General features: G+C 41.8%; 1 long non-coding RNA gene across 1 annotated transcript in view; it reads left to right on the top strand.

The window, feature by feature from the left end:
• The window catches only part of LOC107312753, a 34,654-nt gene extending 9,946 nt beyond the window's left edge, over positions 1–24,708 (top strand). Inside the window, exons 3-4 of the long non-coding RNA XR_001554610.2 lie at positions 17,958–18,044; positions 19,616–24,708. This is a non-coding gene — a long non-coding RNA (uncharacterized LOC107312753). The remainder of the gene's footprint in view (positions 1–17,957; positions 18,045–19,615) is intronic.
• The last annotated feature ends 208 nt before the right edge of the window (positions 24,709–24,916 follow it).

Below are 24,916 nucleotides of genomic sequence, written 5' to 3'. Positions count from 1 at the left end.
ACCAACAAGGGACCAGCTACTGACCCCAAGTGTTTAAGAACTACAGATAATCGTGGATGAAAAGAGACAAAAATACATTTTATCTAAGAAGTATCTACTGTTGTGATAGAGACTGAAATTAAAGTATAATCCAGAGAGAGAGAGAGAGAGAGGCAGAGAGTATTCTTTAATTAAAATCAGCTACCTCAAAAGATGGATATTCTCAGGAGTGAAATTTGCACTGTGCTGAAGGCTTCCCACTTAAACCCTTGATGATGCAAGGAGGAAGAATTCTCAAGGAGAAATATTGGCATTAGCTGATAGCCACTTGCCACCACACAATATAGCAAAATTTGCAGAGGAAAATATGTGGACAATAGAACGGAAACACAGACAGAATAGGAAGCTATGTGAAACACAAGGCCGTGATTATCCAGCAACAAATGAATAGTTTGGCAAAGAAAGAGACATAAGATAGGAACTCGGAGATAGAGAAAGAAAAATTAAACCCGAAGCAGTAGAGATCAATGAAAACAATCAGTGCTTTCTGCCAGGAGATATGTTAAAAAGGCTGAAACCAAAGTTTCAGATAACGTGGTTCGAAATGATCCATCGCCCCAGCTACCATCTCCATAGCAATTAATATCCTAGGCAAAGACAGAGTATGACTGAAGCAGCAGAAGTTGTGTGGACCCCAGTGGCAGGCATCAGGTGAAAGGCACAACAGCCATGTGGGGTAGTTTGGGGCTCACAGTGTAATGGCCTCACCTTCAGAGATGGACTGCTTCTGGCAAGATCCACAGCGCATGCCCTGCGGGAGTGCTTCTGAGGAGCGTTTCATAGCAAGTCCTCTTCTGTTCCCATTTTAGCTACCATCACAGATGGCTTCCTGCAATACAAAGAAGGCTTCTGGCAAGGCAGTTTGCTGCATAGCGTTTGAATTGGATGTGATGGAAGTATAACCTTACAGAAACTCCCTTTCACCAGCATTTATTTCTTTGTGCTCAGCAGCTACTTTGCACTGACACTGCCTTCCTCACAGTGTGCTCACACGAATCTCTCTTGCACAAATCTTACCTAACAGTTGTCTGCAACAAGGTGGTTCTTTGTGCAAAGTGGTAATATTGCAGTGAGAAAATATATATTCTTTTTTTTCTTTTTTTTCTTTTTTTTCTTTTTTTTTTTTTTTTTAATATTCTGGAAGACTGATTCATTGCTGTGGTGAAATCAGAGCTCTCCAGCTATGTCTGGGAGGAGCAGCAGGGCACCCTCCCTCTGCTGAGAGCACCCTAATGCTGGAAAGGGTGTTCCAAAAAGACTTTAAGTTGTTTGTATAATATTGACCACACGATATCACAGCTGGGCAGGATTGGATATGTAACAGGGGACTTCTTAATGCACCAGATTCAAAACCATGTATATGTCTTGGCTGAGTCCCAGATCCCAAAGGGTCACTGTGGATTCAAGAGGAGTTTCAGTTCAAGCAGAGCAGTTGGTTGGCCAGTCATGGGAGTACATCGTGCAGGTATTCCTTCTCCCAGACCTTTGAAGGTATTTTAATATACATAGTACTTCAAGTGCCAAAATATCTTAATCAAACCTGGTATTAGTTGCCAGTTTTCTCCTGAAAGGAAAAAACAATTTGAGGCAGTAAAAGAGCAAGGCCCTCTTGGCAATATTCCTTACAGTGGAAATTGGTGGATCAGTATATGAGCTGAGTTTCAAGTCTCCAAGTTACAGCTTCTCATAGCAGCTCTCATCACTCCTCAGTTGCCCAGTTTGCACAGATGCCACAGTCCTGTGGAGCACCCTTGGGCACACAAGATGGCTGTTTTGTGGGAGAAGACAAGTTCTGAAAGTCCAGTGATGGTGGAACATGCTGGCGAGCAGTATTCACATGTTAACAGATTTCCACTCAAACTGGCAAATAGGAATGTCTATGTTAGAAATGCTGTGTGAAAGCCAAGGCAACAAAAGTCAAAATGTGCATATGATAATATGTGGTACACACAGTATATGTCACAATGTTTACCATCACTTCAAAACATGCACCCACCCACAGTTCTTCACTAGCGGCATCCTGGAACTTCTCCAATTGGGATTAGCTATATGCAGCAAAAGTCAATTAAAATCAGCCATTATTGTACAGATCATGAGATCCATAGTGCAAGATACCATACTCATCCCAGATGCTCATTAGTAAAAGTGTGCTGCAAACAAGTCCAGGACAATTGCACGGGTTTTGTGTACTTTTCTGATTGCCTTATTTGCTCAGTTAGCATATAACATTTTCAAATGGGTTGGATTAAAATTTTTAGCAAATAGCAAACTCCCCAGAAACACATTCTGTTGCAATTTGGAACTGTTGTAAATGTAGGTCAGAGCCAGTAAGTAGGTTTAGCTAATGAAAACAGAAAGGGAGAGATATGTTTGGGGAAAGGGGAGTTGTGTCCACCCAGCTTGCTGCAGGAAGACTCACCAACCCACCTGTTAATCACCTGTTAGTAGACCCTTTTACCAAAGGGCCAGCTGCCATACAAGACATGGTGACTCATCTCCACATTATACTTGTCCTACATTTTCAGCTTTACTTTAACCACCTGCTAAAAGCTTGGTGCGCTTGGTTGGGTTCCTTCCATATCTTGCAAAGCTCTTCCATGTTGTTAAGAAAATGTGATTTGTCAAGGAGGTAAGCTGTGTAATCTCATGTACAGGAGCTCACACAGTCGTACAACTCTTAACAGTTCTGTTCGTGCCACACTTTTATTTAAAACAGTATTTACTGGCTCAGTTCAGAGAAACCTGCAAGAGTATCCTTGAGCAGGGATCATTCTCCTGGGAGTGCGTAGGATGCAAGCCCTGTAGGGAAAGCTGAGCATGAACAAGTATCTTAGTTCCCAGGTAAGGGCTCACCAGAATTACAGACCCACTGTGAATTGAGCCCTTGGAAGGGCACAAACAGGTTTCTGTTGAACAAAGCATTAAGTCAACATGAAATGAACATATATCTTGGAAAAAGATTTCCCAAGCCATGCATGGACATACACATTTCTAAGGTGGATTTATAATGTAAAAAATCTGTAAGAAACACTATTTTATTTGTAATTAGCAGGAATAAGTCGTTTGCTTTAGTGCTGTTGCCAGCAGCAATGGAAGCATACTCTTTGTTTTTCTTCTTAAACTGCCTCTTCAAGTTCAGTTGCAAGGTGAGATTAGTATCTGGAAACATGATGCAATTTGTGCTGTTGTCACTTCACAAACTTCAACAAATCTACTCCCAGTAATGTATTATAACTACACTGATGATTAGAACTGAATTTGAGAGTGCACAAAGACTGGCACCAACCGCCACTGCATGTCTGACTGGATCAGAGCATGAATGCTATGACTGCTGGCGTCTGTTGTCAGAGGAGCTCCAACACCTTTTTATAGACCGATATGGACTGTAAAAATTAAAACACTGCTTGTTTCATACACTTATCAGATTTTTGAAGACTTTGAGACTCATCTCTCAATCTCTGTTATATTTGTTCTCATTCAGTTGTTTCAGCAGTACCCCTTTAAAAGAAGCTTCCCTACTTTAAAGCCAAATGCAATCCTCCCTGCTGTGATGGATTCCTTCTTTTTCCTTCCTAATTGGAGCCATTTCATCAGATCGAATTTTGACAAGGATAGTAATTGTCATCTAATTTTAAGGCAATGACAAGATCAATATGAATTCTCCAATGACAAGTATTATTCCTGGCCAAGCACAAAGAAACAAAGAAAATGAAAAATCCATGTTCTGGGGATCAAAACAGTTTGAGCCACATGCTTGCCTTGATCCACGTGTGCGTGAATCCTGTTGACAACAATAGACATTGTGCATGTGGATGGATGGCTTGGAACAGATGGCCTTTGCCAGTCAAATAGCGAACGAAAGGGGAGTACCCAGTGCTTTAGTGCATCACAGTTTCGATAATGTGGGAGTCAATTAACTTACCAAATAGGCTTGTGGGGAAAATTACCCACAGCACCATCTCAGAGAATTCTGCTTCTCCTTAACATTTTGTTCTCCTTCTGTTTCCTGAGCTCCAAGAATAAATACTCATGAAAATCTGAGTTCTTTAAGGTAAATATTCAATCTACTTATTTTTATGTAGGCAGAATTGCTTGATTATTTTTATAACGCTGTTTAAGTGAGATGATCAGATTAGTTAATGGCCCAGAAAGTTCAGATAGCATTCAACTAAGGATCTAAAATGTGTTGCAGCATCTTTAGACATTTCCCCCACAATAGTGGGGCAGATGATCCTCCATTTGTGTGTGACTGTTGCCAGATACTGTCATTAAACATCAGTTGGTTTACCCTGGAACAAGAAGTTTCTCCAAGGCATTTGACCCTCAGCACTCAGCTCTTGTTCCACATTTTCTGCTCAGTGTGCATTCAGGTTACCTCTATACACACATTCATTTTGCCAGGAAACCAGACCTTCTGCTTTCCCACCCTCAAAATGCTCAAAGAAGGAAATAGACACTTTTCTTTTCTTTTGCAGTATTTATATTCAAAATACAGTTTAACTGGGGTAAGGGATTTTGGCAAAATAATGCATGATTGTTGTACTAATTGGCAGCTGCAATGATAACAACCATGACAAGTTTTAGCTCTGTCCACTTCAGCCCAGCCAAGTCATTAGAGGTTTCTAAGCAGAGGATTGTGTTATGAAGCCTCATACACACTGCTAGCTACATCAGCATCCCTGGGTTGCTAAACACATATTTTTACCACCCAAATTCAGGTTTAGGGGGATTTTGATCCATGGAGGAAGGTCTCAGCCAAGCACTGAAAAGATGCTCGTTAGCCTCCAAAATATAAATAAAATATTTACAAAGAGAATAATTGACTTTTGATGTTTACTTCAGGCTATGGTTAAGCAGGCAGTGTCTGTGCTGAGCAATGCAGTGACCACCTGCCACAAATGCTGTGATATTTGACAGATCCCTTTCTGCCAAGAACTATAATTCCTATTTAAATCTAAATAGAGGAGCCATGAATGCAGATTTCTCATCACAAAGACGCTGATGTTAATCCCCGGTACAGAAAAAAAAATAAGAAAAGCCAGAACGTTTTATTGGATTTTATATGGAAGATAATTAAACAGTATTTCTTCTTTACTTGTTATACAGCATCCCATCAACTTTCCTGAAATTTGTTTATAAAGGAAACCAGAAAGTTTCATTACATTTATATGTAAAAGAAAATTAGCATTTTGTATCTTTGGGCTCACATTAGAATAACAAAAAGGCAGGTAAACAAAAATGACCAAAAAAATATACCAATAAATGGAGGAGAATAAAAAGAAAAAAGTGAGGAAGGCACAATGCTGTTCTCCTACGTACAGCTTTATATTCCAAGCATGCTAACAGAATGAATGTTTATGTGCATACGTACATATCATATATATTCAAATACCGAGCAGTTCTGAAAAGCTAAGCTCCCAGAAGTTAGAGGAAATGCAAGAATTACATGTGCTTGCACACCCCTCATTTGGCCTTTTTGCTTGTGTACACGGACGGGTGCTATTTTTTTCACACACTCATTGCACAAAATGGTGCAGTGTAGGCAGAAAATTGGCTGGCAGCATGATGTAATCTCCGTGAGCTGCTTTGCAGAAGCCTGTTTCTTTCTGCCCACAAGCCAGTTTGGTATTTTGGATGTACCCAAGGAAGTTCTCTTAGCATGTTTCCCAGCAGGTGGGTGCTGCCAATCTGAGTCTGCGAGCGACTGTGTCTAAGTGTGCATTTAGAGCGCGTATTAATAGGGGGAGGGGGGGGTGGGGGGAGCTGTATCCAAGGTTGCATCCTCGGCATTTAAAAATGTTTCTGTTCAGGCTGTGCTGCCATTTACTGCATTATGTGATGCGTGTGGATTTTCCAAACAAAAGATGTTTATGAGGAGAGTATATTTTAAGATCCCTTTCATGACTGCACAGACCCCTCTCCAAGCAGATGGCCTGACAGTTGCAAGAAAACTATTCAGAAGCCAAAAGTGGCATTTATAATTCCTTTTAAAAGGCAGTTTGTTCCTCAGACACATGTACAGGGTAAGGGGGTATAACTTTGTCTGCAGCAGCACCTTCCCTGCTCCCTGATGTGTACCTGCTTTGCAGCACGAGCTGAGGGCTCCAGGCACAGCCTCCATTAACACATCTTGGTAATGCCATGCTGCATGTCCCATCCATCTTCTCTGAGCTGCATTCATGGTTGATGCAAAGAAGACCATAAAGTTCAGACTCCACTCGCTGCTATCTCAGAGCAATACTGGAGGTCCAACAGCTTGTCTTTTGTACTCAAAATAAGATGTATCCACAGAGAAGATGTTTACTTTGCATCTACAAGTGCACAGAAACAAGTAGGATTAGTGAAGAACTTTCCAAGGACATGGATAAATTTAATTTCATTCTCATTCACAGACTTGACTGTTACCTAGCTGTAATTGAAGTTCATTGGGGAAAATAGCCAGCGGAGAACAAAATACCTAACCCTGAGCCACTTGACCATTATTACATTTGTGTTTTCTGGAAGGAATCTATTGGCAGTGACTTCATACAGCTGCATTTACTGACTTCTTTAATTGCCTTCTACTGCTCCTCCTGCTCAAAGGAAGAGAGCACTCCCATATCATACACATGATAAATAAATAATGCCATCCCTCTGGAGAGAAAAATACCATCTCTAACTAATCTAAGCACAAGGACAGGGACTCACCATCCTTAGAGTTTAAGGGGATTGTTTGTTTTTGCTTTTACTTAGCCCAGGTAACTGAGGCTTATTGTTTGTAGCATCTAAGACATTTGGAAATATTTCTGGAACATTTGCCTATTATCCTTCAGCAATGAGTTGCAGGGTTGGTTATACACTGCACGAACTGTTTGCAGAATTTTTCATTCACCTTTCGGTGCATATTTGTTCTTGAGAGAAAACAGAATAAATAGCCCCTTCTCTCTGCTTCTGTTATATCATCTTTCACTCCTGTGCTTTGCAAACTAAACAATGCTAGTCTTTTTAATCACCTTTAAATGGAAGCTTCTTTCCTCGTGTGTTTAATCATTTTTGCTGCACTTTTTTTACAGCACACAGGTACCTGTATATGAGCATATTCACCTCCGGAGCAATCAATAAGTCTACAAAAAACACGTTTTAAGGCTTAGCAGAGGTTTGTGCTTTGCTCCCAAAACGATACCTGTTCATTTCATTTTAAATTCACTTTAAGAAATGGAGTCCCCCAGCGCAGGAGCTGAAATGCATGTACAGATGTGCAAGTGAACAAGCAAGGAACAGAACATGGAGGGCCGGGCGCCTAAAGCTGACACACAGCAGTGTCCCCAGGCCAGTCCTGATGGGCTGCAGAAGGGAAGGCAGAGTCTGGGCTGGTCAAGGTGGGTGTAGGTTAGCCATGGACCAACCAACAGTGTTTTGGGTTGCATTCTCATCATCTAATCTTAGCCTTCTGAAACTGCTCATCTAATTCAAACATTTTCCTTAATATTCTCCTGCAATAAAGAGAGGAGGTGGTTCATCCCACCATAAAACAGGTGTCTATGATAGCAGGGATGTCCTGAAAGTAGACTGTAGATTGAATTAGATTCTGCTATGGCAGAAGGTTGTTTAGCGATGATCAAGGTGATTACCTTTATGGGCAGGAGTACAGCATAACATAAAAAAATCTGAAGTACTTCATCACAGATCCCATTCCTTGGGTCAGTTAAGTCTTTCATACTGTTTGATTTTGGTAGGAGAACCAAAGAGCTCTGGGGTCCCAGAAGCTCTTGCAGTCTCGGGCTTCTTTATAGCAGTGGCTGCAAAGAGTAAGTATGACCACTGCAGACACTGCAGACACGGCTCCACTGCAAAGCATGCTACATCAATCAGCAGTTAGATGACATTTACGATGGTGATATATGGTTATTAACTAGTATATGCAATATTCAAAATGGGGCTTAGGATTGAGGAGAGGGAGGGCTGTTTCTTCCCCCTACCTAGTTACAGCTTATCTCTCTAAAGCTCTTTAAAAAAAGTTAAGGCACCAGACTTTCCTTTCAGTCTTAAAATTGATTCAGATATATCTTGCCCTTGGAAAGTTCTTTGTTAATCCTGTTTGTATTTTTTAAATGCTATGCAAACATTTTCACTGTGGATTAATGTACTGTTTCAAAGCAGTTGAGGTTGAGATTTTAAGATTGTCACTAATTCAGAGCAAGAAACTTCTGCTCCTATTCTGGTCCTTTTGGAAACCATTTCATTCAGTGCCCTTTCCAAAGCTTTGCACTAGAGCACTAAATGAATACTATAAAAGGCCACATTAAAGAGGATTGTATATAGTTGACCAAAGTTCATACCAGAGACTAGTTTTAGATAATGTCTTACATTGAAAATGTGATTCCTCAATTATACCTCCTATTGCCAAAATGAAATTACTTTGAATGCTTGGTCTAGTGGGCTTATTTCTTCAAATACAATAGTAAATGGTCAAATTCCTCCTCACATTAAAGCATATCTGATTTTAAAAAATGAAGTATATCGAGAGAGAAATATGAAAAGCAAAGTCAGTCACAGCAGTCCTCCAATCAGCAAGAGGACAACATGCACATAGGCTCTACCCATGTGAGTAGCCCCAGTAATTTCAGGACATTCTGAATGCTTCCAGCAGGAGTGTCTGAAGTGCTTCGTGTTCTACCAGCTGATCCAGGGCACTGCATATGGGGGTCAGTGGGCCAAAGCGAGTATGCAGAAGCTCTTAAACACATTCACACTGTTCACAGATATTAATCAAAGCGATTTGCAAATACATCTCCTTAGAAAAATGTAACATCTTTGACATCACAGTCATAAAAAATAATGACACAATTAGGGGTCCAATACTACATTTGGAGTGACTGCAGCAATTTACATTTATTACATTTTTAAGTGTTTTCTTGTCTGCTTTCCCAAGTCATAACATATATCTGATTTATTTGGCGAATAAGAGTGATTTACGGTCCTTTGCTCTTTCTTTTTTCTATCTCACAATCTGTGCAGATGATTTAGGTGTGGCTTTGTGGTGCATGGGATGTGGCCGCGTGCCCCTTCTGAGTTCCACCCTTGTTGCACAGCTTTGCCTGGTGGTGCTGGCGGGTTGTCCTCTGCATTTATTGAGCTGAGAGCCTACTGCTGCCGAATACATACACAACCTCGAGGCTACCTACTGTGGTGTTTCTAAACAGTCTGCTCTTCTAATTCCAGGATTACAGTGCTTAAAGGCACATAAGGATGATGAACATGTGGAAAGGATCTTATGTCCTTACATCCACAGGGAGTTTTGTGCCTCTGTCCTGTTGGCTTTAGTCATGTAAACCTCTTGTTCGTCTACCTTGGGAGGAGTGATTTGTTCAGCTTTTGGTGTTTTCAGCTGTTTTTGATGTGCTAACTGAACTAACTCAGTGATTGCTTATGTGTACGAGAATTAATTATAAATTTTTACTGCATAAAGCAGTCTTGTGGACTCAAGCTTCATTAGTAATCTGATCAGTCAGCCACTGCAATGCTAACTGACATCATTGGCGCTGCAGATATCATAGCCAGAAGGCAGTGGACATTTGTGTGGAACACAGGAGGCAGAGTCTCACCAGCTCCTTGCTCTGAATTCATAATATCTCCCTAGTACCAGGGCAGCATGTGATGAGAGGACAGAGCACAAGGCTAGGCATTGTGTGCCCTGCTGAAACCTTGATTTATGACAAAGAATCAGTTGCTTTACTTTACTGAGGAAAACAAGCTACTTTGACTGCAGTGGTCTATTGCTGGCCATGGACTTGCACCTTGAGACTCCTGTTCCCTCACTTTCTTCATAGTCATATTAAAATGTTCCAAGAGCTACTGCTGAAAAGTATAGCACAAGAGTGAAGTGGCTATTTTCTTCTTTTAACCACTCTCTTCCTTACTTTAGGTGTAAAATAATTAAAATTACTCTTAGGAATACACAAAGCATTTTGAGACCCTGACCCACCACCTGCAGGAATCTCATTGTTTGCTGGAAAATAATCGTTTTTGTTTAAAAAAAAAACAACCCTGAAGAGCACAAAGAAACATTTATTTGCTGTCTGCATTAGTAAGAAAGATTAGACAGGCTGTAATCTTGGTCACTCTGACTTCTACAATTATGGAAAATTACAAAGACTGATGTTAGTTGCAATTTATCTTATTGCACAAATTTGCACAGGATGAATCTTCTCTTTTGAAATACATATTTTGCTAAAGCTAGCTCAGATATGAAGAGATTTCTGTTTCTTTCTTTTCCCCATCAGATTGATAATAGACTGTGTAAGAAAGTGCTGAAGAACACAAAAAGTTGGAGCGATTTGAATTGTCATGGCAATATCCTAGATTTTTCAAGAAGTTTGGTTCTGTTTAGCTAGTCACTTTAATTTTCCTTCACTAACTTGTCTCCATTCTCTGCCATAATGATAATTCTTTATATGACTGTCAGCCCTTTGCATTGTGACAGCTTAAATTAATGTTTTGATATTTCTCCCTTTGTAAGAATACAACAAAGAAGACAACTGCCAAGGATAGGACAGAAACTGTATGAATGTAAAACAGACATTGTGCACCAATAAAGCCAGAAGGAATAATTTTCATTTTATTGCCTTGTTAATAAGCTTTTGCAACAACTAATCCTGAGGACTGGGTTCTATAGGCTAGCATGGCCCTTCTGCTTCATCTGGATTGCAGTAAACTTCTTACTGAAGACCCTGGACTCTTCTGGGAATACTTCAGCCCATTTAGGTCAGGAGGTATAATACCCAAAGCAGGCTGATTCAGCCTCTACTGCTACACCAACCATAGATGTAAGCTTTGGTGGATTAGCTTGTTTTACAATCATAATCACAATGGTACTTGTTCACAGCTGAAATCTTTTGCAAACTAATGTATGTTCATCTCATTTTTACATACCACTGCTCCAAAAGTTAAGAGGATCAATACTATGAATTCCAAAAGGAAGATGTAGGGGGAGTTGGAAGGATTTGGTTTTGCACTTGAAAAAGGAATGGTGGAAAGGAATTGCCTTAAGATGTTGTTGAGATTTATGCCAGTCCTCATCAAAAGTTCAAGGCCTTCAGCATCATCATTCTTGTTCTTAACTTATGCTTCAAATACCCAGCCCCATCTGACATTGCCTTACATGAAACTTGACTTCAACGAGGATGGCATTCTTTCAATATTCTTTTAAAAAATCCTTTTAGAAATATCTGAGATATTCAGATGCACTTTAATGTTTTATTACAGCTGAGGATTTCATTCTCTCATTTTTATCATTTTTCTATTTTTTCCTCTCGCACATTCCTTCAGGACCTGGCCTCACCTGGGACATACGGACTTAAATGAAAGTAGAGCAAAAAAAAAAAAAATTAAAAAAAAAATCAATTAATCCATTCTTTGTGGCAGGAGCCACCAGATGATGCTGTTACACTTATAGCTTCTTAGCATGTGAGCAAGATTTCAGTTTTTGAAGGAATGCTGCATTATTATTATTTTAGTTTTACAGCAATCCTCTGAGAGGTACTAGTAGCAGAGTGCATCTTTGACTTTATTCTATGCACTGGGATGCATTGAATATTCTTGGGACAATATAAAGAAGGCTTTAAAGAAAGTGCAGTTTGGATCACAAACCATTCTTTTGACCTGTACATCCCCATCTTTCAAGGAGTGCTGGTCCCAAAGAGATAGGTCCCAATAGATAAGAGATGTGCAACATAGGACAAGGGGGAATGGTTTTAAACTAAGACAGGGAAGGTTTAGGTTAGAGATTAGGAGAAGGCTTTACACCCAGAGGGTGGTGACACACTGGAACAGGTTGCCCAAGGAGGCTGTGGATGCCCCATCCCTGGTGGCATTCAAGGCCAGGCTGGATGTGGCTCTGGGCAGCCTGGTCTGGTGGTTGGCAGCCCTACATATAGCAGGGGGGTTGAAACCAGATGATCATTGTGGTCCTTTTCAACCCAGGCTCATTCTATGATTCTGTGATTCTATGATTCTATGAGCATACTATTTATCTTAATGGACTACGAGTGCTGAAAGCTAGAGATGAAAAATTTAACATCAGATTTGTCAAATATTTCACTGCTGATAGGATCATTTTAGCAGAAATGACCAATGACAGTGCTTATCCATCAAATTGAAGGTTTCATATAAAAAATAAATAACACAGGAGCACTGGGCATTTTGTGGATGATTCATTTATGCATTTTAATTAAAAATCTTGATTGTTTAAATGCAAATGAAGCAAATGCAGAAATGCCAGTGCATTACATTGGCATGCTTAGAATCACAGCAACAGCTGAGGATTGGTTCAGTCAGGTATAACAATGATAGGGCCCTGAGTGTAGTGTAAGTTTTACTGTATCTGTGGAAGATATTGCCATTGGCTGCTCCTTCCTCTGCTTCTAAAGGCAGGAACAACCCCCACAGCAGCTATCTGAAGAAAATTAGAGCTCATGCCTCTGTACTACTGGACAGTGATCTGTTAAAGTAGGAAGTTTTACCGAAGGGCATGTGTCAATGTTCAAACATCTCCAGATCTGAACAAGGCAACATTAAACTCTTCAGTCTTTGCTAGGAGGAAAGAGGTGGCATATACCTGAGTTATATTTGCCCTTGGATTTCTAGGCTTGACTGCCATTTTATGCAAAATAAGTTCTATTTACTTTTTATAGATTATATAAAAAAGAATAAGCTGGCACGTTCAGAAATCAAGCATGTTACAGAACTAATGCACCCCAGGTTTGCTAAGCCAATTAAGCAATCAAATCAAGGTCACAGCTGAGTCGGACTCAATAGATCAATGAGATTGAATGGACAAAATGAATACACCAGGAAATTAAATCAAAAGGATCAGGTTGAGACTAAATTCGGTTCGTTGGTATTGGACTAGGGGGCATCTATGGGGAAGCTGTTTTCCTTTCAGGCCAATTTTGAAGCCAGTTTTTAGCTCGAAGCGTACACACCTGGCCAACAAGTATGCTAGTACTCCAAGGATGTTTATGTCCACCAGGCACTGGTCATTCCCAAGGACACCTTCTAAAGCAAAGGCTGATCTTGAACCATTTCATTTAGGGAGGTCTAATGGCATAACAACCATTGTGATGCCAGCAGCTCTACTTCATTATTCCCTTCCTTAAATCTCACAGTTGTAACAAGTTATTAGCTTGCTGTTCTGATTTTCCTCTTCTAAAAGAGTAAAGCCTTCCATAGAAGTGACACAGATGACAGCCAAGTCAAGCAATAACAGCTTTTGGGAAAGAAAATATAATAAATCCTGAAGAATCTCCCTAATTATGTGCAAAATATGCAGAGTTTGGTGTTTACTTTTAGGGGCCTGTATGTAGTGCTGTTTCTCCATTATAAAGTGCAAATATGCAAGTGCGTGTTTGAGATAAGGCAGTATCACCCTGGTATAATGAAAAGGAAATGAAAGGAAAGAGTTCAAAATGCTTTATTCTGGGGGATCCTTCAGTCATGGTGTTGACAGCAGCTGTAGTGTTTCAGGTTGCGTGCAAGTTACCGCTCCTGTTGAAGGTCTCTGAGGCAGTAGCACAGCTGTTAACAAATCTCTTACCTCTTTCCCCATTAATTGAACAGTCACGAGAGGAAAAAGCCTTACATACAGGAGCTGTCCCTGCTGGCAGGAAATGAGTGCTCTGTTTCCCATCAAGGTCTTCAGTTCTTCACAGGTCCTGCTCATGGTGATTAAGACCAGCTCTTTGCATGGATGCTGCTGGAAGAGCCTGGGGCTGTGTGGCCACCGGGATGAGCACTTATCATCGTCATGCAGTATCTGCTGGTCTAATTGTGGGTTGCTTGTCAAAAAGAGAGATAAGGAGGGCAGGTTGTAAGCATTTTGGTTTGCTTTCTTCCTTCCTTTCCTCCTTTGGCAGGAGGGAAGCCCTGAACAAGGCATGTGGAGCCTCTCCTCCCCTCTCTGCATGCTTCATCAGCAGGAATTAATTACCAACTCTCCAGGTCACACCAGCCATCTGCCCCATCAGTTCTGGCCAAGATGCAACGGAAGGGCATGCATGGGCTTTGGGATTTTAACTGGAGCTGGAAGAGGGAGAAAAAAGGAATTTTTTTGCTGGTTGGCTTGAGTATGGCCATGGGTTTGTAGAGCCTGAAGGCTCATTGCTGACCATGCATGCTGCAGCTCAGCACAGTGTGCCAAAGGCTAAGACTTATGTGATGACTGTCACCCAGCACAAGGAGTGAGCTGCCGAGCCAGGCCTTCTGTTTGGCAAAGCCCAACAACACTGCTGAATTAAAGACATAATTGGGGTTTTGGCAAAATTGCAACACAGCTGCCCAAGGTCATCTCCAGTGAAAGTAGCTGAGGAGGTTTACATAGAAGATGTTAATTGGATTTTCGTTTTCTCTTTAGAAAGGTTCAGAGCTATCGGATCTCACCACACTACATGCTGCATGAGTATGTCCAATGATATTGTGAGCTGTGTTCAATCTTAACGGCTTTCCATCTCCGTAACAACGGTATTAGCATTAATATTGTGCCCAGGGCTCTGAGTGTGGGTACTAATGGAGCTCAATCAGCCCTAAAAGAACAAAGGATCTCTTTTATATCGCACCCTGTGACAGTCAGAGGATTGGATTAGCAACTTGTCAATCCTTTGTTTTACAGCTTTTTCTTTTTTTTTTTTTTTTTTTTATGCTTTCTGAAATACTTCGATAGTACGTGGAATTGTTTTATCTGAAAAATTAATACAAAACAATAAGTGAAAGCTATGTGCTATTCCCTCCTGACCTGATTATTGTAGATTATTTAACTAAGTAGCCAGCATACTCCCTAATTTAAGTAAGTGCTGAATTCCTGCAATACAAAATGCTATCTTTTCTCATAAAATAAGCCCAAGAAAGAGCAAGCTCAATTGCCAATTATGCTTCCTCCATGAAATCTCTTCTATCCCCTTCAGGATAGGTTTGGGTAAAAATATAATTGCAGCGGATAAGGAAGCTTAAGAAAAGACGTAAGTGAAAAAATGTTATGTGTTGGCATCTGATTGATCCATTTGAAAGGAAGAGAAGGAGAATTTGATGAGATGGTAAGGAGCTCATAGTTTGTTTCGAAGGAACCCAGCATTTTTAACCTGTACAGGGTGCTGAGCTATAATTAAGAACGGCAAGTCAGTGAAAAATCTATTTAAACTCCTGACAGCTTCTGCAGATTAGCATTTTTGACATCTACATTCACTCTGGCAAATCACTAATGTGATTTTTTTTCAAATTTATATTTTTATTAGCTTTCTGCATATAATAACAAAGTGAAAATGATGTTACAGTCTGGACAGGTCTTTAACTCAAAAGCTCAGTACTTGCAATGTGCTTAATTAGCTGCCTGATTATTGTTTTATTCTGAAGGAAAATTTGTAAATGTGCTTTCATCTATAAAGCATATTTAAAATGAAAGCAATTGTTTGATTTTGTTAGTTGGGGAGAACTATAGCAAGTCCTAGATTACAAAGCACTGTGATTAATTGATGTCAAGATATTCATCTTTGCCTTTTTTTTTTCTTTTTTTTTTCTTTTTTTTTTGGAGTTGGTTGAATCACTGGATAACTAAACAAATATTTGGGTGAACTTTGAGTTACATAAGTCTTTCTCATTAATAATTATTCTGCAGTGGAAGAGTAAGGCTTAGGCCTTGTAACTTGGGTAGAGGTACAATATTTTAAAGCACATCAGCAGTCTTCCTCATGCAATGAAGAACTCGCAGAAACATTTGAGTCAGACACACTGTGAATGTGTTGGTTTAATTTGATAGCAAAGAAATACCATCATTAACTAGAACACTTTCAGATTACTGTTTGTGTTGCATAATTCAACATTTGCCAAAGTTCAGGAAAGATACACACTAAGTAGAAATTATTACTTTGATAATGCTGCTACATTTCTTCTTATTATTCTTAATATGGCTTTTTAATTTGGGTAATGAGTATATATCACTAATCATTTTGAAAGCCTATTACCAACACTAACCAATCCATCAATTTGAGTTAATAATTTGCTTTATTACAAAAACTGGAACTGGACACAGCTGTGGAGGACCGAAAGAAAGAAAAATTATGGCTCCTTAGCAGATAACCTATTTTGCTTTGCTCATGCAGTGTCCCTTGTTCTGCTGGGACTTGTTTCCCACTGCTGGAATTCCATTGGTAGCCATTAAGCTCCTGCTTGAGACACTTTCCACTGCAGGGCATTTGGAAATTAAGTGCTCAAGGAATTAGACAAAGACGATCGTCTCTCGTACTTAATTTTCCTGTGTATTATTAGTAGCTGCCTCTGCACTGCTAATGCCCTTCTCCCACTGTGTAGGCATGAGCTGGCAAGGTCATTTATTTTTGAACGTGTTTACTGGAAAAATGCAGTTGCATCTGAATGATTGTTTTGGGAAAAATAAAAATCCTTGGATGAGTCATAAGTGAAGAAAAAAAGGTCATTTGAGAAGATTTCAGTAAGAGAAGAAATTGATAAGGAATATGGAAATGCATTCTAATTAGAATGAAAAGTTTGAAGACTGCACCCTGTAGTGAAATTAGTGTCTGCAGTAGACAATGCTCCTCATTAACAAACCGGGACCTCACTTTTATTACACTTAAACCAAGATTCTTCACCGTGTCCTACCACTTAAAAATATGCATCAATGACCACGACGCTCGCAACTGTGGTTATTCTTAACCCTCTGCGGTCAAGAGCAGATAAAAACTTGGAAAGAAGCACGAGTTGGAAGAGAGATGCCACAGAGATATGTAGTGCATTATGCTGAAGTTGAATCTTCCTTTGAATGGCAGAAGAAATAATAAGGATACTGCCTACTGAATCATGCTAAACTGCAGCATTTGTTTATTTTTAGTACAGTTTCATCTAGTGACAATGCAGTCATTATAGCCTTTTGTTGTTAAGGTGTGTGCATATCTCTGCATGAAAACCCTAGCATAAAAATGCATGAATAGTAAAGCTTTTAAAGCCAGACTTTTCCAGACAGTCATGATTCCAGTTCCCCCCACGTTCTGGTATCTTCTCTTGACTTTGGGTCACTGCATGGGAAAAAAAGAAAACAAAGAAAAAAAAAAGAAAAAAAAAGAAAAAAAAAATGGGAAACTTTCTGAGCAATAGAAATGAGAAGTTTTTTTTGTTTTTTTTTTTAACATCTTACTTTGAAATTAGTCCTCGTCTGTAGTTAAGAGGAGTCATGATGCCTTTCTTCCCTGCAGCTTCTACACCCCGTATTGCCCTTCCCTCCCCTGCTGCTACCAGCCCAGGGGATGAGTCCACCCCAAAAAGGCCAACGTAGCCCTGGAAGTGGAGAGCTACTCAATGCAGACAGCCCAGGTGAATGCAAAACTAAACACAGCCCAAACCTGACACTTTCGAGGTCAATGAAATACTTTTTCAGGCTTCCCAGGGGAAAATCTCACAAAAAATCAACTGCTTGCAGATGGAGTTGAAAGAAAAGTAAATACAGATTTCCACTTTGCAATGGAAAAGGATTTCCCTGCAATATATTGAGCTGCACATCATCACTGTGTGCAGCCCATGGGAAGCAGGGCTGCGGCTGCAGCAGATGAAGCACGGAGGAGTGCCAGCTGCAGTGGGCATTTCTGGGCCATGGCCACAGAACCTTTGGGCAGGGCTGTCCTACAGGCAGGTTCCCCCTCCACCTTTGTTTCCAACACCAGTCAGCCTGCAGCGAGCGCCAGGTGTCTCTGGCAGAGAGAAAACCTGACTTGCATAGCAAGAGAAGCAACTTCTATTTACTCCTTCAGCTCATACGAAAGCAAAGGGGGGTGAGGGTGTAGATAAAGGTAATAAACAACTCCAAGCTCTGGTAGCATCTGAAACGATTGTGCTGTTTATGGTTTCCTTTGGCTACAAGTAACTCTCTGTCTGTTCAATAGCCAGTGGTGCCTTCCTACTGATAGGACCGAATCCCAGCACGGAGCCATCGCCACAGGCAGGAGGATGACAAACAGGAGGCACAACAGGTACAAGGCAGAAATCCGTCTTAAATTCACTTGACTCGTCAGCTGTTTTATGGGCCTTGTTGTCGCTGCTCGCACACTTGTATTCTGCTGGTGTCAGTACAGCAACTTCACTGAAGTCCTCCTGTGTAAGAGCACTTCAGGCCCTCCAGACACAGAAGAGAAAGGCTTTTCATGCCATGGCAAAGCCTGACTTTGCACATGCACAACTCCCAGCCTCATGGCTCATGGCTTTATTCTTGCTGCACTGCACCACTGAGCTTTGGGGTGGATGTTTTTAACCAGGTGGTTATTTTTGCTTTCTACCTGAGCAGCACTGGTAGCTGGGTTCAGGTTGGGGCAGGGGCGTGTGGGGATGCCCTATGCCATAGGGATGGAGATGGAGAGCTGCAGCTAATTGCAGTCCAAAATCATAACTTTAGACAACTCTAATGTTTGCAGCTGGAAAGACTTAAAAGCTATTTGCTTCTAATCTCCCTCTGACAATCAATGAATTGAACAGTAAATGTTATTAGACTAATTTACTGTTCATCAAGAGTAAGAAATGAATAGAATAATTTACTATTCATACATCCAACTGTGTGACGTGCGTACAGATCAGTTTGAAAGAAAAAGCAATGTTATGGTTCCAGTTCTCCTCCCATACCTTTTTTTATTCTAATTTATTTCCATTCTCATATGTGAAGCTGCTCTGGCTTTGCCCCAGTGGCAGAATGACCACATCTGTTTGGGAACACATCTGTGTTGGAGCATAGGACAATGTGCAACCCACTGTGATTTCCATGGGGGGAAGCAGTCACAAACCCACCCCCACAGTGCCCACCAACCATATCCCTCAGTGCCCTTTCTGGAACAAAACCTGGGGTAGTGTTAGACACTTAGAAATGTATTTCTTACAGAATCAGGTTAAATTCATATGTGAAAAAAATAAAGCTGTGTCATCGTTAATCAAATGATCTCTGAATGCATATTTTAGATATTAAGGTGAGAATACCAGTCCCTTTCTGGACACCAAAGACCTGTATGGGAAATCACAGCTTGAACCTCTGATTAATCAGCTGAGGCAAGTGTTGGGTCAGCTGCGGGAGCACAGGTGAGAGTAATGGAGCTGTGCTCCCAGAAGGGGTGGAGCTCAACTCCACCTCCTCTGAGACCTCATTTAAGGGCTGACCACCACTGAGGCAGCATCTCTTGGAGATTGCTCCCTGGTGGAGACTGCCTCAGCTTTCTGGTCAAGGCATTGACACTGGTGAGTTTTTCTTTGCTAATAACCTTTGACTATCTACCATCTTCTTTGTTAACATCTTTATATTAGCCACTCTTACATACCCGAACACAAAGAAGGCACATGGAAAACCATACAGGATGGCTGGAACTGAGGTTGTCAGTGGGATTCATTTTGCCTGCTGTGTGGATGCTATTGTTCTCAGTGATGGTTTTGGGAGTTAAAAACCTGGAGTTCTTGGCTCTGGTCAGAGGTCTGGCAGCTCCAGTAGCCTCATCTCCCAAACCAGCACAGTACCAGTGTCACATTTACTAATACTGCTTGTCTACACTCTTTTTTTTTCCCGCAGGTTGCACCAAAAAGAAGCAGCTTTTCAGTTCAGAGGAAAGTTATTGCACATGGACAACTTCTCACTTCATCTGTATGGGCTTTCCAGCACCTCAAGAGATCCCACAGTTTTTGTTTTGATAAACAAGATGCCATCCACCATCTGCCATCTCCCATTGCCTCTGTCAGGAAGAACAGTTTGGAGAATTCTTCCAACTGGAAGAGTCTCAGCTGTCTCTGCGCTTCAACACTATCCTTTCACATAATCTTCAAAGATCTGTCCACCAGCTCTGAAATGTTAGCATGGAAAAGCAAATAAGAAAAAAAAAGAAAAAAGAAAAAACAAAGAAACAGATCGACCTTGAATTAGGATTGATTTTGCTTTTAAGACTAGGGAAAAAAAAAATACCAGCAACAAAGCAGAAAATAGAATTAAAACTTTTTTATGAGTTACAATCTACATCATTTTTCCCAGGGCCCAACAGTCAGGCTTGTTTTTTTTTCCTTCTCACACAACAGCACCAGGCAGAGATCCCATCAGCCAAAAGCCACTTCAAATCCCCCAAGCAACCCTCTTTTCAGAACATCTCCTTTCATGCACATGAGATGTAAGGAGAGCTCAGGAAGATCCTCCGATGAAAGCCTTCCTCCCAAGTTGTCGCCTTTGAAGAAGAGCCCCAGTGCCAGTGAAGCTCCACCGGAATTTGCCCTTTCCTGTGATGCACAATGGGGATGTGATGCAGTTTCTGAGCCACGCTCCCTCTGGAACATACCGCGCAGAGTCTGAGCTCAGGTGGGGCCGTGCATCTTGCAGAACTGCTCATATGGCTGACCCTTATGTCAATAATTAGCAGGGAGCCAGGTGGAATTATCTGCAGTATAGTTGCAGCTGGTGGCAGCAAAGCCAGTAGGAGAGCACCGTTAACTGCTTCAGCATTAGCAAGAAATGGTGCCAAAGGCTGGCTGCAATCATGTAAATAGCTCATGGAGGGGAAACATGAGGATTATGATTACCTGGTGCTGCAGAGGGGATGCCGCCTGAGAAAAGATGCTTGTGCCCACAGGGGACAACGCTCACTGCCAGCAGGGATATGGGGTCGGTGCAGCTCCTGCCCTGCATGGCAGAATGTTGGACTGCAGGGCTGGCTGAGCAGCCGATGTGAGGCTGTGAGAGGCAATGTTTAAAAAATAGAATCAACACATCAAACGATGTGTCATGTAAGTTTTCCATGTCAAGGAAAATAGCCCGAGGCCATTCTTCCCACATTTGCCGCTACAACAGCCAGACAACCTGGCCCCAGAATTTATTCTGGTCTTTAATCAGGAAAAATGCCTGTGATCTCTGAGGTTGGGCTTCACGGTTTTGGAAAGAGATGATCTGGTTCACTAGAAGGAAGGCGCTTGCCCACTGTTCTTGAGGTCTGTGGTCACTGTGAGAGTCGCACTCATTGTGCACCACCTGCTGAAGAAGTGGAATTGCTCTCATTTGCCCCAGTCATCTCTGTACAGTAAACATCCAGCGTAGCGGCTTCAGAGCCATTACTCATACTATGTTTCCCTCTGTATACACAAAAGCAGATGCTGTCCAGTACCCAGATGACCCCAAGTTCTGCTTTCATCCTGTGCTAGTTTTGTTTTATTTTTTTCTCCATACTCTTCATGCTGAGGTTTACCTTCCTCATGATTTTATTGCCCCGAGAACAAAGCTGGCCCTCCACAAACCATGCACAGTGAGGCTACGCAGGGTGCATAGTTACTAGAACGCTTGATTTTTGTTCCCTAATTTAGAGCACAAAAACAATTTCCAAGTGGCCAGAGCAAGATTGCCCCTCCGTGCATATCATCCTTCCCTTTGCACCTCAGGTAGCCTTTGCACAGATTTCCTTTGACTCAGGACATGGTGAGAGATTGGTTTTGCCTTTAGGAGAGGGCAGCAGCACAAAGGTGCCAACTCAGTGTGTAGGACTATCACAAAGCTCTCAGCACTCTGAGCCATTTGGGGCTCTTATGAGATCACTCTTGGCAAGAAAGATAAACCCAGATATGTTCATGGGTTTAAAACCCAAACCCTAAACAGGCTTTGAGGCCAGCACACAATTTCTCTAGCAGGCAATATGGTTTTCTTGTACATATAATAAGCCTCAGTCATCAGGATTGCCGTGAGCTGCCACAATGCATACACTCCTGTGGTGCAGCCCTGGTCGCTCTCACTGATGTGTGCTATTTCTGAACTAAAGCATAAGGTTTATCATCCCTGCTGTTCTACCCTGCAAGCAGGAGTAAAAAAGGTCGACTACTGTGTTCAGGCAGCATCAAATTACTGTAAAACAAGTGAGATACTGCAGCGATATATGGTGAATCTCGGCATCTTCACTTCTTTCAGGCTTGCATTATAAATGGGTCACAAACTGTTGCTTTCATAATAGAAAGACGAGCCATCAGCTCACTCATCCCTTCCAAATTAATATTCAGTGAGGATTTGCAAATGAATCTGTTTCATACCTGGGCATGCCATGGAGCACCTGGAGTGCTTTGTCTGAGCTATGTAATGGGGAGTTCAGTGTCATGAAGCAATTTACAGGCTGTCCTAGGGCTTCCTCTGATAAAAACTATGACAGCATGCATAGGTAGGCAGAGGATAAGTGTTATAGCAAAGTCTGGGCTGGACACAGGAGGGGAATTAGGCACAGGTTTTTTGTCTCCCAAACCCAAAGATCTCCTGCATGTTACCCAAACCTGGCCACACAGAGTCACTGAGGTCAGGCTGCCATTCTTCCACTCCTTACACCAAACTCCAGGTTCACCCAGGCAGTGCTGCCTCCATCAGCACTGACCAATATCAGCACCAATATCTGCCTTTCTGTCAGAGGAGACACGCACTTTTATCTTCTCAGACTGAAAGAGAGCCACTCAATAGATCTGCATCTATAGACCGCAGCGCTCTTCTCATTCATCTGCCGAAATGTGTGCACCTGACTGCATCGGAAGCCACAGATACAGCACTCAGCTGCAGCTGATTGTGGTGGTGCTGGGAGATGCTGTTGGAGCAGCCCCATGGGTGTCCCCAGCCCTGACCTGCTCACATTGCAGCTGATGGAGATGCCTCGAGCAGGAGCCCACGTCTGGCGGGGCCTGGTGGCAAATTGGAGGAGCTTTTCCCAGAGTGAGAAAGAAGCTAATTTCTTACTAATTATTTGCCAAACAGCATGTAATTAAATAGCGCAGAACTGTCGACAATGCATCTTTGGGTCTTTAGGCCATATTTTTTCTGTTCATGGCACGCTCCTCCAGCGCTTCAAGGCTACTGCATGCTGCAGAGCAGCGGAGGAGCAGAGTGATAATTGAACAATTAACAAGTGATGTCATAAAACATTGTACTTAAAATAAAATGCGTAATTAAAATAACTGAAGCACGCAAAAAAGAGATGCAGCGGCATACAGAAAAAAGCACACGCACTAAAAACAAAAATCCTTGAGAATAAGTAAGTCCCATGTAGGAACTAAAATATGCCATTTAAAGGGGAAAAAATAGCACCAGAGTGGTTAAGCGAAGACGTGGAATAAGCTAGCAAGCAACGATGATTTGCCAAAAACTATAATAATGTTGCAAAAGAAGTATTCTCTGTAGTTAACAAGTTTGGGCCATAAAACAGTCCTTCGGTGGCTCCCTGTGTCATTATTTGCTACCAAGACACTGCACTGATGGGCTCCTCGGGATCCAGCGTTAGATCAGTAAGCAGGAAAGCAGAGGTCCCCCCAGATTTCCTGCCTGGAGAGCTGTTAGGATCCGTGCTAGTTCTTTAAAGAGCAGAGCTGCGTACAGTGCTGCACTCAAAATGACCCCGTTAGGAATATAATCTGCTACAAATGAGATGTTTGGAGGGGAAAAAAACACAGGAAAGCCAAAAGAAAAGAGAGGGGGGAAAAAAACGATGCCTGCTTGACTTCAGCTCATCCTAACAAACGTGGTCTGTGAAGAGCCTGTATCCTGCTCATGGGAAGGCCAGAGAGGGATTTGAGCAGCACCATCTCCCCAAGGCTGGGCTCAAGCTGCTGCTGCCCAGCAGGTGCCCGGCTGCAGTGCCCATGCTACTGTTCGCTCGCAGCATGCACAGCCCTTTTTACTCCTGTTTCTCTGCTTTCCTTCAGCATGTTATTTCTTAAACTCTAGACACTAGCAGAGATTTTAAAGCATGAGGCAGACGTGCTTTCCAAGAATAATTGCTCTCTGGCTGCTGCACAGGAGCTCTGCTCATGCATTTCTGGAAGATACTTGCAGACTGCTAACTGCTCTGGAAGCCTCCTCAGCCTTCTCTGCCTGCAAATGGCATTATTAGTCGCTAATAGCCTCAGCTCACCATGTTGTCTCTTGGTTAGTTAGCAGCTATTCTGCAAGTCAGAGGCAGGGAAAGAAGCACATATGTTTAAGCAGGAGCCAACTTCTGATCTGTTAAAAAAGAAAAAAGAAACCTGGAAGGTTTCCTTAGAGCAATCCCACCATTAGGGAAGCAATGAGTAAGGAATGTTTCAGCATGGGGTGGGATGTCCACACCACCTCCCACTGAGCAGCTGCTGCTCTGGGTCTGGTTCCTGAAGGGAGGGACACAGAGGATGCTTTGCTGCTTGCAGCTGGCACTGGCCATGGAGCAGGAGGAGAACTGGTTCCATTGCAGCAGGAGATGGGAAACACAGTTTGGTGTCAGGACCTGAAAATCTGTGGCATAGAATTTCCAGACTAAAGGACTGCACTACTCAGAGCACTTAACTGACAAATATACCTACATCTCATTAAAAGTCAAGAGGTCTTAATAACAAGATCTTTGCTGCTGTGTTGTTCTTTTTTAAAGGTTAGGGACTGGGTTTGTTTTGTTTTGTTTCATTAAGGTTACTTGCTCACCTGCTCGTTCCTTTCTGGATATTGTAGGATTCTATTATTTACTGCTCAAGCAATTCCAAGAACTGCTCTACTGACATTTCATGGTATTTAGTATTGACCAAACACTACATGATAAATCTTTATAATACTCCAGAGAGACCATCAAGGGAGTAGTTACAAATATATACATTGCAGCATGTTGTGTTCTGGGTTAAATGAAATATAAAATCGCATCCCCAGCCTGGGTACTAATGGCTCCATCAGTATTCCATCACACTCCAGCTGTAAGTATGGCGGTTGCCATTAAGACATCACCATTTGTCTACTGCTGCTGATCATATCTGATGGATCTTCCCCTCAGTATGTGGGGAAGGAAACGGGAACTGTGGTAACATTTGTGTCTTGCCCCATCCACTGCTTGAATGAGGAACAGCTGTCTGGACAGAA

Source organism: Coturnix japonica, chromosome 4 (assembly GCF_001577835.2).
Source record: "Coturnix japonica isolate 7356 chromosome 4, Coturnix japonica 2.1, whole genome shotgun sequence".
NCBI classification, from domain to species: Eukaryota; Metazoa; Chordata; class Aves; order Galliformes; family Phasianidae; genus Coturnix; species Coturnix japonica.
The sequence above is the reverse complement of the archived record's forward strand: the minus strand, read 5'-3'. Positions and strand labels throughout refer to the sequence as shown.